Source organism: Ambystoma mexicanum, chromosome 5p (genome assembly GCF_040938575.1).
Source record: "Ambystoma mexicanum isolate Mex_15411 chromosome 5p, UKY_AmexF1_1, whole genome shotgun sequence".
Classification (NCBI taxonomy): domain Eukaryota; kingdom Metazoa; phylum Chordata; class Amphibia; order Caudata; family Ambystomatidae; genus Ambystoma; species Ambystoma mexicanum.
The window spans coordinates 516531755-516550853 of record NC_090930.1 but is presented as its reverse complement, the minus strand read 5'-3'; the positions used below and the strand labels follow the sequence as shown (position 1 = coordinate 516550853).

Genomic DNA, 19099 nt, shown 5'->3' with positions numbered 1-19099 from the left:
GTTGCTCAGCAATACTGCATGCCACGTAATAACTGTGTTTGACAATGGACTGCGCACTGAAGGTACTTGGCAATGCTGAATGAAACATATGCGTGCCTCTGAGGGTGTGAGCACTGACTCTGTGGTCTATAGACTGTGAGTAATGATGGTGGTGGATTGGAACAAAGGGGAGGGCATGACATAAGAGGTGTGCTTTGTGACTGCTTTTTGACTGCAGAATTTGGAAGTAGTGGTGCCAGTGGCCATTAATCACAGTTTAGAACAAATGTGAGGGACAAAAATAAGAAGTGTGTTCTCTAACTGTAATGTGGGATTTGTAGGTATTTAAGAGAGAGGGGCATCAGATGCCAAGACAACTAAGTGAAATAACAAATTGTAATCAATGGCAAACATACCAGGTCCTGCACTTTTTTACCCCTGTTCCTAACCCAACCTGGTGAACCGACTATTCAGTGGAAAGAATGGAAGGAAGTTTGTGCTTCTGGTGTACGGCCCTCATTGAAAGGAAATATGCATTGCTCTTTCATTGACTGGGGCATGCTGGCCAAGAGATATAGAAAAGGTTGCCCAGTTCAATCCAGACATGTGATGGAGTGGAGTTAAGTGTGTTTGAATCTAGCATTGAAGTGAAGGAAACATTTTTGAGACAAGAGATCAGAAGAGAGGAGAATCTATTGAAGAGTGTGTGACTGCGTTGAGGGGCTTGGCGATTAAGTGTCAGTTTGGTTGTTGCCAGGAAGAACATCTTCATGATCAGTTGATGATTAAATGTGTTAATGATAGAGTTTGTGAAGAACTATGGAATTAAAGTGATCCAAACCTGGAGTTGTCTAGCTGCTCTCTGGATCAAATTGGATCCTAATGCAGCTGAATACGTATACAGAAAGAGTGGTAAGGAAGTTGCAATAGAGCAGAGCTTATAAGAACAAGAGCTGCACAAATGGGTGCTGACTGTGTTTGAAGAAAAGGTAGGATGTTTAAAGGGATTCATTCATAGAATCAAATTTAGACAAGAAGCATGTCCCACAGTAGCAAAATTGAGGACAATTCCATTGTCCCTTAGGAAAGGAGTGGAACTGGAATTGGAGAGGATGATGAGCGAAGGTGTAATTGAACAAACAAATTCAGCAGAATGGGTTAGCCCGATTGAGGTGGTGAGAAAAGCCAATGGGTTGGTAAGAATGTATGTACCTTTGCAAGAGGCCAACAGGAATGTGGTGGTGGAGAGGTTTCTAATCCCAAAAAATGGATGAATTAATTAATGATTTGTCTGGGACAAAGTTGTTTTTGCGTCTTGATCTCAGGTTGGTGTATAACCAAATTCGGTTGCAACCTGAATCCTCAGATGCAGCAACATTCCTAACACATATTGGGATGTTCAAGTGTGTGAAGATGCTTTTTGGGTTGGTATCGGCAGGAACTGTCTTGCAGAAGGTCATTCATAGTATTCTTGGAGGAACTAAGGGTGTCAAATATTCAGGACTCACTTTGAGATTCGAGAAGTGCAGGTTTAGGAAGTCAGAAGTTGACCATTTGGGATACAATTTGTCTGGAGAAGGAGTGAGACCAAAGGGGAGTGCTGTGAAGGCCAATTGCTTAGATGAACATTCCTAGCAATACGATTGTTGTCTCGCCTTTCCTTGGGTTGATAGAGTAGTATGCTAAGTTTATAAATGGGTTGTCTAGCAAAACAAGAGAATTGAGGAAATTGACCAGAAAAGGAGTAAAGTTTGAGTGGTCAAGTGAGTGTGGTTCAGAATTTAAAGGAGTGAATGAGGATATTATGAAGGCCCCCCTTTTGAAAGTTTACAAGGATAAGCTGGAGATGATTGTTCACACCAAAGCATGTGAGTTTGAATTAGGAGCTGGTTTATTGCAAGAGATATATCAAAAGTATACACTATAGCATTTGCATCAGGGTGCTCAAATGAATGGAATCAAGATATTCCCTCATAGAACAGGGAAGTGTTAGCTGCAGTATGGTAGGTAATGAAATTAAAGGTATATTTGTGTGGTAGACATTCTGTTGTTCAAACAGATCATAAGCCATTGATTAAAATATTTAATAATAAGGATTTAGGTGGCATATCAAGAAGGATAGAGAAGTGTTTGTTAAAATTACAAGGTTTAGACTTCATAGTGGAACATCTGTCTGTTAAAGAAAATGCTATGGCTGATGGTTTGTATAGAAATCCAGTTAATGGTGAAGATGGAGATGGAATAATAGAGTCAGGGGATAATATTAGAGATACATTTGTGGTTGAAGCATGTATCAAAGAAGAAGAATGGATGAAGGCATGTGAAGAAGATGATGTCTATCAAGCGGTCAAGCGGAAGATAAAAATCAGGTGGATTGCCAATAGGTATAAACATAATGGAGATGGTAAGATCAAGAAATATAAGAGAGTGAAGAATGAACTAAGTATTCAAGGAGAATAAATGTGCAGAGGTCAAAGAAGATTAGTTGTGCCAAATTAAATGAAAAAATGCTAATATCAAAATAGGACATGAAGGACACATAGGGTTTCCCATACTAAGTGATAAGTACTGATTTTCTGGTTACCAGAAATAGATGAGTTTATTGAGTCTCAAATAAAATAATGTCGGGAATGTAGAGATAGCGTTAATGTTTTGGAGACCAGAGTACCTCCAATGGTGGTTCCACAGGAACCCAAAGTTCTGTGGGAGGATATTGCAGTTGATCTGTTGGGATCGTTACATTTTGCTGGAGCCTGAGATGTTTATGTTGTAGTGGTGATGGATATATTGTCTAAATGGCCAGAGGTGAGAATTTTGAGAGATGTTATGTCAAAGAGTATTATCAAATGTTTGGAAAAATGTATTTTGGAGAGAAGGGTATCCCTCAACCATATTAAGTGATAATAGACCCTTGTTTGTTTCAAGTGAGATTCGAAGTTGGTTGATGGAAATGGGGATCATGCATAAGAGAATCTTGTTGAATCATCCTCAAAGGAATGGGTGTGCGGAAAGGTATTATAGGACAGTGATGGATATCATAAGAATGTCAATGAGGGTGAATGAGAATTGGCAAAGATCATTGATGTGTACAGTGTTTCAATGCAGGATTATGCCCCACAGTACGACTGGTGCATTATCATTTGAGGCGTTTAGAGTTACAAGCCAAATAGACTGTTGACGCTGCAGTGGCTGAGTTTGTCTAAAGTTGTGTTGTCAGATGTGGAGAAGATCAGGGATTGCATCAGTATGAGTGGATAAATGTTTATATTGAGACATGATTATAGGTGTGGTTGCAATAATTAGAGATTGCAGGCAGGGGAGAGGATGAATATAAAGTTGCATAGGAAAGGGAGGAAATGTGGGTCAATATATTCCTCTGAGAAAGTGGTTCAGAAAGATTATGGCTATTCGCTGTGTTGTTGACTTATCAGGGAGATGGGCATAGTTTCATGTGTGTAAGAAAATGTTAATGTAATATTTCACAATAAGCTAGATCAACATCGTATGATCCTTACTTCCCAACTTTTATAATTATTCCCTTGACAGTAAGCTAGACAGTGCTCCTTTCTAGAATGTTGTTATTCAAGGTTAGGAACTATGAGAGCAATAGACTGGTGATGTATGAATTCAGATACAGCAGGAGGCTGAAGAGACAGGACGAACAGCAGATGTTTGTATTTAACTTTAAAAAAAGGAACTTCAATCCAGATCAGGAAAATTACCTCTTTTTTTAGTGAGTGTATTTAAGACATGCTCTCCTGTTTCTAAACCACATAACTATGAGAGTAACTATCCTGGGGGCAGTCATAAACTTTAAATATAAGTCATACCTAAGTTTAAGTTTATTTATTTATTTATTTATTTATTTATTTATTTATTTATTTATTTATTTATTTATTTGAATTTGTAAAGCACAGAAACAGCCCGCAGACATCGAGGCACTGAAACAGAGTTTAAGGATGCTTACTTGAGGGTTACAGTGAAGCCGCCCTAGAAAAAACTTTAATGCATTTCGGTAGTTGCATGTTATGGTGCATTGCAGGTAGGTTTTGAGAACTCAAACAAAGAGGGGTTGGTCTTGATGGCTTTGCGGAATACAGTGTGGGATTAGTTATGGTGTCTAGTATCTCTCATAATTATCCGAAGCCACATCAAACTGAAATCATATATGTGTCAGCACTGTGAGTCCAGCTCTGCTTTGGAATGGATATGATTATTCTGTTCAGACAGTCTGGATCTGCCAAATTGCCGAGCAGGAGAATGAATGACTGTGCATCACCTTTGATCTATTGTGAGGTTGGGTAACAACTCTCTCCAGTGAGCCAGCCTCCCAGCAGGAGCTGGCCTGGGAAACAGAAATCAAAGGGCACACCCATCCCTAAAACGTCTAGCATGCTGCATACCAAAGCACCTTTGATGCTATTGACAAGGAAGGGGGTCGGGTTTGTTTATTTGAGGACTTGCCATCTGGCAGGGGTGTAAAGCCCTGTTTTATTAATACGTAAATTGATGCAGGTAATTCCATCTCCAAAATAGTAATCTGCTAAGCAAATTCCCCTTTTCATCATCTACATGCCAAAAACATAGCATACTTGTGCTCTACTGTATGAGTAGCCTAATCCACAGTGTCTGCTCTACACGTGGTGTAGGGCAGGTTGACTCGACAGCCGCAGTGACAATCAAATCTCTGGAGCACAGGGGCGGCACTTGGGATATGCCCCCACTGTACCCAAAACCATGATTAACATAAGTAACCCATGTTGGTGATAGAATAAACTCTAAATAATAGCTATTCCTGAGTCAGCCGTAGTGCATGACGATACTTATGATCAAGGCACCTACATTAAAATTGATGTTGCACATGTGTCAGCTCCTGTGAGTCTGCTCCACTGTGGAAGGTGATGTGTATTCTGGTCAGCCAGGTTTACACTGCCAAATGGAAGGATAGGAACCTGTAGGACTGGGCCGTTTCTTTGATCTCTTTGTGAGAGCAGGTAACATCCTCCACTACTGTCATCCGCACAGTAGGCAGATGTCTTGGGCCGGGCATCAAAGGAACACCCCCATTCAAAAGGAGTAGCCCCACACCAGGATGCTTCATCTCTAAAGGGCATTTGTTCTTAGTGGGAAGGATAAGGGTGGGACTAGAGTAGGGAGGAGTTTTCTGGTCAATGGAAGAAGACTTACACCATCTTGTTTCTATCTGTCCCTCTTTCTCCTTCCTGTCCCCTCTCCTTCCTCTGGAGCAAAGCACTTAGGGTGTGACATTAGAAATGCAAAGCTAACTCTGTTCGAGAGTAGGGATTGGACCACTAAGGCAGGCTAGATTTAGCCCAATCAACTGGGGACTTGTGCCTTTAAAAGAAAGGGTCTCCCACCCTTTCATCAGATTCTCTAAAATCCTTTCAGATTCTCTTATGGCTGCAGATTCGCTCTGAAGAACTCACTGGACATCCTTTTGGAAAGCTGTTCCAAAGCCCTCAGCCTCAGGTGAATAAGGAGCCATCCAAGGCAGAAGGAAGATCTGTCCCTGCCCACTCCCAGGGCACATTGGGAATGACCTCTGCTGTGGACCAGGACTTACCACTCTGCACTGGAATATCCTAAAGCTGGGAGAGCACACCATTAAATGAACCATCTGTCCCCACCTGGGCTACCCTGAGCTGGCCTCACAGCAGCCAGAGGGCCAGACCAGCCAAAGGTCCCTGTTCTACCTCACTGAACCAGTCAATCTGTTTTCACCACACCTTGAACGAGAGGGATGGGGCTGGTTAGGTCATGATCGCTCATGTTTTTACCAACAACGTATCCTTTTTGTGGCTAGTCATTTGTCTACCACCCCTGGAACTACGCTCAGAGTGCTACTTTCCCCAGTCCTTTGCATTTTCCATGTTCTTCGTTCGACGTGCGTTTTTGTACAGTATGTTCTATTTGTCCTATTGTAGATGGTGTGCTTAATTTAAGTATATATATTTGAGTAGAACTTTGATTGGACATTCTCTTTATTTTGGACTGTGATACTGTGTTGATTGCATCACTACTGGTTCGCCTTTACTCCCCTCTCCCTGCTTAAGAGCATAGCTTTGCCCTGACCCATGTTATCACAAAAGGTGAAGGAGGTATATCTCTTAACTGTCCCTGTCTTAACTTTATGATTGCATTGTGTTTTTGTTTGTACAAGTGTGAAGGCTGAGTGGGCTGTTTTAGCCGTACTCATCCTTGTACTCCTGCGGAACAGAATCCAATTCATCACAGTGTAGACAGAGGGAACTCCACATAGTAGGGGAAAGATTCCACCATCTTGTTTCTCTCTATATACTCTCTTTCTTCCTGTCCCTTCTACTTTCTTTAACACAAAGCACTTTGTATAGAATGTCAGAAGGCAAAAACCCTTTGTCTGAAGACCAGGGACTGTACCCTGGTCTTCAGCAGGCTTGCTGTTGTCCAATCACAGTGAATGTTTTCCTTTAAAAGAAGGGGTCTCCCACGCCTTCTCTGATATATTTCTGGACTTCACTTATTCAAGAATACTTTGTTGGCCGCTGTTGCTTCATCCTCGAACCAGCTTGTCACTGCACCGTGCCAGCTAAGCATGCTGTTGCCTTGGAAGAAATCAATCCTCCATTTGCTTCACTTCAAGTTGGACTCGACGCCTGTTCCTCATATGGATCACGGTGGCTCACTGCATCCATAAAGGATTTGGACCACTCGCTCAGTGTCAATAAGCCTGTTACCCAAGGGTTCTATGTTCTTAGATCACCTGGCTTTTTTTCGCAGAGTTTTTTGCCAACAAAATGTTCGGCCGATAAAAACTCATTGCATTTATTTTTTTTTATTTGGGGGTTCCCCTCAAGCTCTCTTCCATATTTTGTAGTCCCTATACCCCACACCCCCCTACCGCTTATATAACCTTACCCACCCACCCCCTATATTTTTCGATGGGTTTTTCTGCCTAAACCTTTCAGCAAAAAACACTGCGAAAAAAAGCCTGGTGATGTAATAACAACTTACCTACACAAGAACAGCAAAATAGTATTATTGACTGCTAGCTGACACCTGGTCCATCTTTGGGTTCTAGAGTATGGTTAGGTCACCCTTAATCCCTTTCTTGCATAAGAGCATAAACTATTACAAACATTGTGGTTATTGTATTGCTTTCATCCATGTTTCATTGCCCAGAGTGCTGGATCTTTCTATCTCTTTCATATTATGTTATTTTTCCATATGGTATACTTGATTACAGTGTATATATTTGTTTGAAACCTTGATATGACATGCCTTTATTTTGGGCTGTTGTAATTTTCTGTTTATGTTGCTACTTTTCACATCTGCACCTCTCTTGAGAGTATATCATGCCCTCGGCCACCGTTAACACAAAAGGCGGATGAGGTATATCTCTTGACTGTGCCTGTTTCGCCTTTATGATTGTGGTCACTCTTGTTTTGTAAAAGTTTGAGGTCTAAGTAGGAGGTTTATCCACCATTTATATTAGTTGCAGTAACATTGTACATGTTTACACAGTCGATAAATAAAATGTTTTACTGTTGTCTATCTGATTTCACAAATGAACATACATATGACATGGAATGAATAAAGCAAACATATGCATGCAGTGTCCTACATTGTACAATAGTGCTTGTTTTGTAATGTGTATGGCAATTTAACTTACCACCTAGCCTACTGGAGTATATGGACAGATTTATTAGTGTAAGTATGTTTTAATTAACTGTGCATGCATGATTTTATACTGTGCATTTCCCAAATGCACATGTGCACATTTGAACCTTAACCTTCCATTTCAATATTTATTGATGCTGTTACTGAAGAGAAACTAAGTAGTAATAGAAGCTGAAGTTACTTTTCCAAATGTTATAAAAACAAATGTTTGCTATCAATTCATGAAGCAATAATGCAGTTCAAAATTACAATGAGATACAAATATGTAAAATAGTTTTTTTTATTATAATAGAAATATGCCTTTATGATAACACATAACAACATATGTTTTGTAAAGTAACATAATCACACACTGTGTTATGCAAACTTGATGTTAATAGCACATCATAATACAAATAAAGTCAAGAAAAGAAATGATGTATCTATTAAAACAAATCAAACTTTACTTTCCACCAGCATGATTGATAGTTGAGTGTTTTGGGTTGTGTTACTGCACTGATATCTCCCACAGCAATAATTGCCCCACATTTCATGCAGCCCCAAACCCTACCGGCAGACTTTATTATCAATTGCTTGTGATGTTTGTAATTTGCAATGTTCCAATGTTCACCAATCTGACAGGCCTTTTTGGTGGAGGTAATTTGATTCGTTGGGTTATCTTTAGTGTCTTTTCATGTTTCCTTTTTGGATATCTTATTGGCATGGGAGGAAGTTAAATCTGGTGTTGTGATAGAAGGAGCAGGTTTGCATTTCTATACATGTTCTAAGCAGATGAATTGATGTTTAATTATCAGGTATTATAACAATGCTAAATTGCCAGTGTTGTACTTTTTCAAATTCCCTTATTTAGTGTAGACTTAACATAGGATGCAAATTAATCGTGCTTCATTTTTTAATATCCTATGGTTGTAGGCTTTCAAAATATTCCAATAACCAAGAGTTCAATTTCCCAGATGGTAGTGGGCTGCACATCTTGTGGACAGTTGTTCCTGATTAGTGGCTATTTAACGTGTAGAAACAAATGGTATTTTACAGATAGTATACATGTTTTGGTATGTTGTTCCATATTAGTACCCAGCGAGAGTCAAGCAGAATGTAAAACACATTCTGATTGGCTCTCGCCAGGTCATTACTCGGCCGGAAATCCCTCAGCCCTGATTCCATGGACATTGTTCCTGGCAGGGGGCGTGGCAGCCCCTCAGCCAATGAGGAGGCTCGAAGCAGGGCTATCCCCTCCCCAAGCCTCCACACAGCTGAGAAGCTGCCACCGCTTCCCGGCGGGGACTCAGGTATGTTTTTTTTTTCTCTCCCCCATCCCCTCACTCCCCGCCCTCCCATAACTTTTCGGGTATTTATGGAACTTCTTTCAAGTAGATGAACAGCAGAGTCTACCAATGATATTTAAATGTTTTATACAGTAAATATATAGGTATTTCTGCACATATTTGATTATGTTGTACACAATTGTTTTTAGTAATAGAAATAGAAAAGTTATAGCATAGTATATAATTGACTCAAATGTTACATTGTTATATTACTAACATTAACTAACATGTTATTTCACGATACTAAAACTATGCAATTATTGTTTACTAATAATACAGTTCTTAATTGTATATAGTTTATAACATGTTGCATTGTTTACATTACTTAACATAGTGTACTTGTTGAGGTGATAGTATCTCTTGGGCTGGGAAAGGGGGTGCACCAGAAGGGATCCCTTTACTTGTGGTAGATGTTACATGTGTTTTTTTTATCTGGTTTCTCTTGAGTGGTTGAAACTGTGACCATTGTTTCCTTCTCAGGTTGTTCTTTCTTCATCTGCTGTAGGTGTAACAATAGTTTTCTTAGCTACTTTCTGTTAGGGTGTTCAATCTGTTTGAATTTCCATGTTGTGTTGTTTATACTTCACAGCTAGAAATTAATAAAAATTGAAAAGTGTAAAATGTTAAGGTACAGAACATGTTTTGATTTAAATTACTTTTATATTAATTTTAACCAAATGTTAAACACAAGTGTGTTCTTGATGTTGTTTTAACTTCTATTTCTTTTGTTTTGTTGCTTCTAATAGCTTTATCAAAATATGTTGAAGGTATGTGTTCTTCCTTCTCTGAACCATCAGATTTTGTCTCTATAAAAGTAATACAACATACACTGTTGCATGTATGTATGTATTTAAGTATGCAAGTAATAAGTACCTGTACATCATGCAACGTTATTTGTAAACACTTGCAAATATTAATAGTGGCTTATTTGAAAATAAACATTGTAATATTGTTTTTTTTATAACATTGTTTGTTTACTATTTGTTTTATAGTTACATAAATATTGCAAGAAGTTTAACAATAGGGTCTATATATGTTATCCTAATAAAGTTTTGTTACACTTTCAAGATGCGCTTGTATTCATATGGTAAACTTATTTGTGTAAGTGACTTTATATCATGTGCATTTATAAATACATTTGTGTATGCACGGCTTACTATTATTGCAAAAAGGGACTACAAATGACTGCTTGTACATGGATGTTTATAGTATGTACATTGATCTATTAGGTCATTAACAATAGTGTGGAAAGTGTGATTAACATTGCATATCAAATAATACATGTGGTTGTTCCACAATAATTTAGGAGTACACATTGCTGTGTGTACATGTACAAATTATAGGTACATATGTATATATTATGCAGTAAGGCAAAATGGTATGTCCTACAAATTTATATTTATTTATTTATTTATTTTGAAATGTTTTCACATTTTTTTACACAAAAATTCTTACATCCTTCGTGAAAGATTACATGATTGTATAGTCCTAAGAAATCCTGACAGAGGAGAGAGAGAGAGAAAGAGAATATGTAAAGTTGAGAAAAGAAGGAAGGAGATGTAAATGGTCCACTTCTAGGCTTTTGTTCTGCAGGAATTGATTCATCGTGATGGTCTTATGCGTTCTCTCTCCTTCCATTAAACGATTCCACCAAAATTCCTCATCATAGTGGGATATGCCCTCAAATAGATGTATCCTGTGGGTCAGTCTCTCTTTTTCCAATCCAATGCAGTCCAAAAGGAGATGTCTAATGGTTTCCTTTTCTTCTCTCTTGTCACAGAACCGGCATAAGCTACAGGTTGAGATCCCTCTAATAGCTCTAACTTCATGTGTGCGAATAATGTTCAGCCGTGCTCTCATGAATGTTTGCCGCGACTGACAATTTGGAAATTTCCTCAGATATGGTCTTGTATCATTCAATTTCCTACTGACCAAATGAAGGTGTGAGAATAATTTATATGCCAAGGCTAACTCTTGAGTTTTTATCCAATCCCATGTTTCCAATTTCATGGTCACTTTTGTCGGGTATTTACAAGTTCAAGTTCCGTAGATCCTATTGAAGAGGGAAAATGGAGACCAAATCCATGCCCCCGCACCCCAAGCGCCCCAGCGCACCCATGGGTGACAAATATGCTGAAACACACCCACTTCACCAACAGTGCAACTTCTATGCTACATTAGAATCAATGCTGCAATATCAGAATCTACAAACACAAAAATCCCTGTTTAAAGGCTTGCAAATGCCTATATGAATTAACATGGACTAAATGCACAGTGTAAAGCTATGTTTCAGGAAAATTACAGCTAAGTTCATTTCACTCACTGAACACTGAACACTGGCTGCGGGAGCCTTATCAACATTCCTCGCAAAACAAGTCCGACTTGCCAAGGCCGCAAATTCAAGATAAAACTACTTTCTGCAGACAGACATTTTTTAATTATCCACAAATGCGAGTAAATCACGGCAACCCAGTGTGCTTTTTTTCTTTCTGGGAAAGAAAGACATTTTCTCAAGGACACGCACAACATTGAAACATAATTTGTAACAAGCCAGAACCAGGTGCGAACTGCTTGTCCAGCTAAAAGTTATGGGAACAAAGTCACGTTGCAACATGATTAGGATTAGGTAATGGGGGCTGGCACAGCTAAATCAACCCACTGACGCAGGAGGTAAATATCCAATTATCAGGCTCTCTATAAGTGCTACATATGTAACCCACCACTCTGCAGCCAATAACGGGAGGAGATAGGTTTCTGGGAGCTGATCCAATTTTGTGAGGTCAGCCTGCAGTGTGATTATAAAACTTACTTGCAAGACAGCCCCGGGGGAGACGGCGCCTGAACTCGCGATACACGATGCTTTTCTTTGGCTTTTTTTTCTCTTCTGTGCCTAGAAATAAAGCAGTTTGAAACATGTTGCTGCCTGCTTGGAACTCTGTTGCATTTCTGGGGGCCATATGGGAGGTGTTGGGGCCTCCCATAGCTGGTGAGGCTATGGCTGCTGGCCCCCCACTGCCCTGGGGGTGGGGGGGGATCCAGCTTCTCCCCGACAAGTTGGTGCCCTCTGTGAGGCTCATTGCTCATTGTAACATGGGTAATTGAGCTCTGCCTGCGCAAGCCCTGTGATGGACTGAGCTCCCTGCCGCCGACTCAAGGAAGCTGTGAGACCCTCGCCTGCACCTGAAGACCACCGGAAAAACGCGTAACCGGCTAAAGGCTTCGGGGGCCAGTTGGAAATACCCCGCTTGAGGGCAGGTGAGAGCCCTGCAGGAGAAGGGGTCCGGTGAAGCGCATTGAGGGAGTGTCCAGCAGTGGTGCAACTGCCAGTGCAGCATAGGAAAATGTAAGTAAACCAGCAACATGGGCTCTGAGGGGGGGAAATGTTTAAAGTAGAAATGTTAAAGTGTTTGTTTTTTAAATTTTTTTTTTTTTAGGGAGGGATTGTAAATTGGGTGGTGGGTGATTGTACATTGTCACAAAATTCAGCGCATTGGTAGTGATCGGCACGTGAATTGTAGTTGGGACTGGGGTGGTGGCAGTGGTCCCTTCTTGTGTTTTTGAGCATATTGGGTGGGGTAGTGACTCCCTACACATAGAACAGGAGTGCCGCGCTGATTGGTCTAGAACAGGATTGCCGCGCTGATTGGTCTGGATGGTGATTTCATGTACGGGGTCTGGATTTCCTATGAATTGACGTTATAGATCAATGAGTAGATGAGGTTCCCTGCTAATTGAGCGTTTTAGTTCAGTGAGTGGATGATGTTTCCCCGCAGGAGGTAGCTACATTGTTCCCGAGTGCGGAAGATAGTTGGCTGGTTAAGGTCCCCTGGTGAGGAGCGTATCATGCACTAGGCGACGCAGTGTGTGCAGTCCAATTATAAGAGTTTATTGTGGTTTACCTTGTTCCAGTTGAGACAGGAAGACAGCTGTGGGGATTGTGGGGTTTTATTTTGGGATTTTTTGTGGGGTTGGGAGAAATGGGTTATTGTTCTGTGTATGCACATTTGTCTTTTCATTTGCATTGTGTTTTTAGTTTGGTGACGTCACCTTCAGATTGATGGATAAGGACACAAAGTTTTGATGGTGAGGAGATAGTGGTGTGGTTTTGGATTTGGAGAATAGGTGACCCAGAGGCGGTGTGTGGAAGACACATGCGCAAGATTGTTGGGTGTGCCGGAGAAGGCAATGGTTTGGTGAAGATGGATTGCACGCGGAGTGCACTGGCTAAGGTGCGGAGCCAAGAAGGCTCACAGAAGTTGAATATTGTTCAATTATCTTCTAACTTTTGCTCCCTGAACAGCGGACTACCGAAATTTTCGAATTGAATAGAGGTAAAATGTATCACACAATACAGAAATGACTCCCCTTCACTTGTTGTGTAGCACACGGCTTCCATGCTGAAATAAGTCAGTAAAACATAGTGTGCAAAGATTCAAAAGTACTGAAGGTAAATTAAAAAGACCATGGCTGCTCATAGGCGGCTTCTCCAGAAGCGTGCAGCAATAGCTAAGGACACACATACACAGCACTTACACGGGAATAGCTTTAAAAGCACATGTGCAGCAATCGCTAAGGACACACATACACAGCACTTACACGGGAATAGCTTTAAAAGCACATGTGCAGCAATCGCTAAGGACACACATACACAGCACTTACACGGGAATAGCTTTAAAAAGCACATGGCTACAGTTGAACTGTGTGCACGAAGGAAAAGGAAAATGCGAGGGGTCAGCTGATGTTGAAAAAACACGAGCAGAGGGAAGAGGGGACTCACCCTTCTGAACCTCCGGGAGTGTAATATTTGATGACACAGGGGCAGAGAAAGGCAGTTGAGGACAAGTAGGCACAAAATAAATAATTCAAGCATGCGATGGGAGGGGCAGTTAAAAACAGCTTCAACACTCACGCACACAATAGCAGTGTCAACAATCACCACAATATGCACCGCCCATGTGGGGAGGATACATGGGGCAGGATGGGATCATTTCAGCAGACACCACAAGCACCAATCCAGGTACTGTCACCACTACATGTACAGACACAACAAATGACAGCACCACTACCCCAGGACTGACTAGAATAACAACACAGGGGCACTGCACAGCAGCCAGCACCCATACAGAACACTGACACAATAGCAATGGTACCGGTTACATGACTAGGTGGGGTCTTCCTGATGGGGAACAAATATTTCAAAGGACATAGATTGACATTATACCGCTAATAGGACAGCCCAAGACAAACTTGATTTGACTGACTCTGCCACACACACTCATGCTCCGCTTCACCGACAGAGCGGGCGAGACGCGCGCCGACACACACACTCACGCACACGCAATAATGCAGAGGACAATTGCATAGGGGTGGTGATAGGTATCAAAACATTTTCTTTTCTGGGTGACAGTGGGGCGACTAGGCCATGCATTAGGGAAGAGACATTTGTGACATCATGAGCAATGTGGATATGACCACCTTATTAACCGAGAAATACATAACTTGTTAAACACCAGACATACACATGTTGAAAGTAAGGAAGATTGTTTAAGAATAATGGGGGTGCACGGTACAGAGGGGGGGTGCATAATGATAGCGCATCACAAGAGAGTACATTTAGCTACATTTTGAGCACACATCTTTCAGTGAGGAGACTGGGCTCATGAATACACGATTAACACAGAACAATTAAATGAGACACACAAGGTGGAAGAAGGTGCACTTGAGGGGGGAGGACTACATTTCATTGACAGTTCACCACAGGAGGAGAGAAATAGGGGTAAAGGGTGGATGATCCATGTTCCCAACAGAATTAATTTGGCGACAAAATAACAGTGCAAGTGGTACTGCCACTAGCGCTTTTGAAAATAACACTGGCACAAATGCATTAGCCAACACACATAGGGAAAGAGGTCATTGTTGCACGAACTGGAGCATAATGGTTGTATTAAAATTTGAAAGCAGATATTGGGGGGAGAAATATATGTTGTTTAAATGTAACAGTAATTAGAAATATATATTGTTTAAATGTAACAGTAATTAGAAATATATATTGTTTAAATGTAACAGTAATTACAGTAGTGGAGTAATAAAATACTAGACTAAATGAGTAATTAACAGAGTAGGTAAGGTTTAAAAAGTGGACATGGGGTGGGATAGAGAGAATGGGAGCAAATTGGTAGCGGGTTTCATTAGTACCAGCTTAAAGTGCCTGCAGTTAGTACCAGCTTAAAGTGCCTGCAGTTCACTGCGAGGCACGCCCTGAGAAGTGTGAGAGGAGCCATAGAAATAAATAAATAAATAAATAAATAAAAAAGATTTTAAAACCCTGCGATTATCTTAACTAAGTAACATGGTGCACTTAATTTAGAAACACAGCCACCCTATATGACAAATTTACCACCCTGATGTTTCCCTATTTAGCTTGTCAGTGCCTGATGCCCCACGGGACAAAGGCACGCACTATAAATAACTTACAACAAAAGCACAGTAAATACAAAGATCCAAAGGCCCATTTGTACACTAGCACCCAATTTGCATATATATGATCCAAGTGTGTAATGAGTATCTTCACAAAAATTAAGTGCCTACCCATTTTCTGGGTACATTCCGAATTGTGTAATAATTTACAGTCAGACCGCCATTGAACGCCACCAGGTGGTGACAGGATGGTGCAGAGGTGTACCATTGGCTCCTCCCACTAGGACACTGAATAATGTGAGAGTAGTGCAGAGAGGTTAGGTCAAGAAAATGAAGAATATGTAAATTCTCAGGTCTCAAGCGCTTCCATTTCATTTCTCGCCAGATCCAAAGGACCCAGGGCAGGCCTGAAGACAACGGACAACCAACACCCAATGGCTATGGACTACAGTGGGACATTTTCCCCTCCTGACAGACTTGGTCAGAAGTGTAAGGCGTCAAGCCCTACAAAGCGGTGGCCACCCTGGCAACGAGGGAGCAACGATCAACAGGGCCAACGCAAGAGATTTTCATGAACTGCAAAATAGCACGAACTCTCCCGAGTTAGGGAAACATGGCCATCCCATGGTCCAACGCACACTAGCAACTAGAATAGGGACTGACACACGCATTTCCAAAGTTTAATTGAGTTTCATATTACATTTTGTGCACCTACAGCTGTAACACTGTTTTGTTTCTTCTCTTTTCCCCGCACATGCAGGTTGTTGCGTATGTATGCTGTTAGAAATGTGTAGGAAATTTCCTTAATGTTATCTTCCATTAGAAACTGTGAGGTCCACTGAGTAAAACATTGTGAAGAATTCCCCACTCAATTGCCCACCCTATCAAGAACCTCAGACCCCTTAGAACATGTTTCCCTGAAGTATATTTCCTTGCTTGCATTGAATAAACAGCCCAAGATTTTCCCTACCCATATTGAGAAATTTTGAAAACACGAAATGTCCAGGGGAAGGTTTGATTTTGCCCTTAGTGATTGTTTAGTTCGCGGAGCTTGATGTTACTAACATGTACTAACGTATTAACGCTTTTCTTGCGATTTTCAGGCGGGCAACTTTATCATCTCATCAGCTGCAAGGACCCAGCAGCGTAAGTGGTTATGGGCACGCAAATAAGGACTTTTACCTTCACGATGGGACTATTAATGATGAACGAAATTATGGGGGTGGTACTTTGAAAATTATTTGTAATAATGAGCATTACCGCTGTATCCCCTGCTAACATTCCCTAACCTAAGCAGGAACAGTTACGGCGTCAGTGGGTAAGGAAAAGCTGCTGCTAAAGTAAAGAGAGTTAAGGGCAGACACAAGGGGAGTAAAACATACACATAACACACATATCAGAAGTGACCAGCAACATGCCCACATGTACAAAATTGGTAGGGACACCACTGGAGAGAGCTGTCCTGACTGTTCTTTAACATATGCCGGAAGAGAATTGATTACAACAGAAATTACTACAGCAGAGCACGACGCCCATGTATGACAAGGTGCGAAGAAGATTGCAAGGGAAGACAGCAACATTGAGATTGAAAAAAAATAAATAAATAAATAAATAATAAAAGAAGAAAGAAAAACAAAAGGAGAGAAGAACAAATAAAATAATAAGAGACAAAAATATGATAAGTGCCTAACAGAGTGAGAGAAAAGAGCAAAGATGGTCACTGAAGAAGGACGTATACTGTTAAGGTACCAACGTTATGTTACCAGCACAACAGTAACAAGAAGTGGACAATCATGCTGGATGCAAGAAGGTTGAGAGAAGTTGCGAGATGAGAGCAGGAACATCACTGCTTATGGACTACTATTGAGCACATGCATCCAAAGATCAAGAGAAACTACCACTGAATTGGGGAGGAGAGTGTTCATTGGAGCGCATCAGCATGCCCTTGTTGGTGATGACCAAGGAAGAGGTGAAGAGTGACACATTCACCAAGGTGGAAAACAACGGAAGAAGAGAAACAGACAGAGAAGTAAAAAGAGGGGGGAATTACTTCTCGAGCGAGAAAGAAGAATGAGTGGGTGCAGTACAAGCATACCAAAGAATGATCAGCAAAAAATGCATCTGAAAAGAGAAAGCAAAGAACTAGCTAGTGCTTGCATGGTGATGGATGACATCATGACTGCCTGGTTGCTTGAAGGTGATAACGGAAGGACGAGTACCGAGCACAGCACCCTTGTGCAAGATAGAAATACATTGCAAAAGAAGAACAGAAGAAGTTATCGGAATGCAAACAAGAGACATGGTGAAAGGAAGAGCCGGACTAAGATAGCGGTGCGCAACATGGTTCCAGCAGTAATAAAGGTGGCCACTCCCTGTGATCAGAGGAAGTACGAAGGGGAGTGAGTGTGGTGGAACACAGAAGGGGAACACTGCTATATGTACTGTTGATCAACAACAATGCAGAAAATTATGGACACTTCAAGGAATTGGCAAAGATATGCAGACCGGAAGGAGGTGAATGTTGCTTGGTGGTGTGGTCGACAAAGTCGACCAGAGGGGGGACTGAAGAGGGAAAATGGAGACCAAATCCATGCCCCCGCACCCCAAGCGCCCCAGCGCACCCATGGGTGACAAATATGCTGAAACACACCCACTTCACCAACAGTGCAACTTCTATGCTACATTAGAATCAATGCTGCAATATCAGAATCTACAAACACAAAAATCCCTGTTTAAAGGCTTGCAAATGCCTATATGAATTAACATGGACTAAATGCACAGTGTAAAGCTATGTTTCAGGAAAATTACAGCTAAGTTCATTTCACTCACTGAACACTGAACACTGGCTGCGGGAGCCTTATCAACATTCCTCGCAAAACAAGTCCGACTTGCCAAGGCCGCAAATTCAAGATAAAACTACTTTCTGCAGACAGACATTTTTTAATTATCCACAAATGCGAGTAAATCACGGCAACCCAGTGTGCTTTTTTTCTTTCTGGGAAAGAAAGACATTTTCTCAAGGACACGCACAACATTGAAACATAATTTGTAACAAGCCAGAACCAGGTGCGAACTGCTTGTCCAGCTAAAAGTTATGGGAACAAAGTCACGTTGCAACATGATTAGGATTAGGTAATGGGGGCTGGCACAGCTAAATCAACCCACTGACGCAGGAGGTAAATATCCAATTATCAGGCTCTCTATAAGTGCTACATATGTAACCCACCACTCTGCAGCCAATAACGGGAGGAGATAGGTTTCTGGGAGCTGATCCAATTTTGTGAGGTCAGCCTGCAGTGTGATTATAAAACTTACTTGCAAGACAGCCCCGGGGGAGACGGCGCCTGAACTCGCGATACACGATGCTTTTCTTTGGCTTTTTTTTCTCTTCTGTGCCTAGAAATAAAGCAGTTTGAAACATGTTGCTGCCTGCTTGGAACTCTGTTGCATTTCTGGGGGCCATATGGGAGGTGTTGGGGCCTCCCATAGCTGGTGAGGCTATGGCTGCTGGCCCCCCACTGCCCTGGGGGTGGGGGGGGATCCAGCTTCTCCCCGACACTATGTCTAGCAAAGTGTCCTTGGCCCTCTGTGCCATGGTTTCTATAGAATTGAATTCGGGTCCTACAACTCATTGTGAATAATGTCTACAAGTTGCGGACGTATAGAGATGATCAATTTTCTGAAAAGACTCAAACAGTTTC

The 19099-nt window shown here is 41.3% G+C and overlaps 1 long non-coding RNA gene across 1 annotated transcript; it reads left to right on the top strand.

The window, feature by feature from the left end:
* Positions 1-11044: 11044 nt before the first annotated feature.
* Positions 11045-18820, top strand: LOC138481055 (uncharacterized). The gene is made up of 2 exons (XR_011274189.1): positions 11045-12324; positions 15784-18820. It is a non-coding gene; the product is annotated as an uncharacterized lncRNA (long non-coding RNA).
* The last annotated feature ends 279 nt before the right edge of the window (positions 18821-19099 follow it).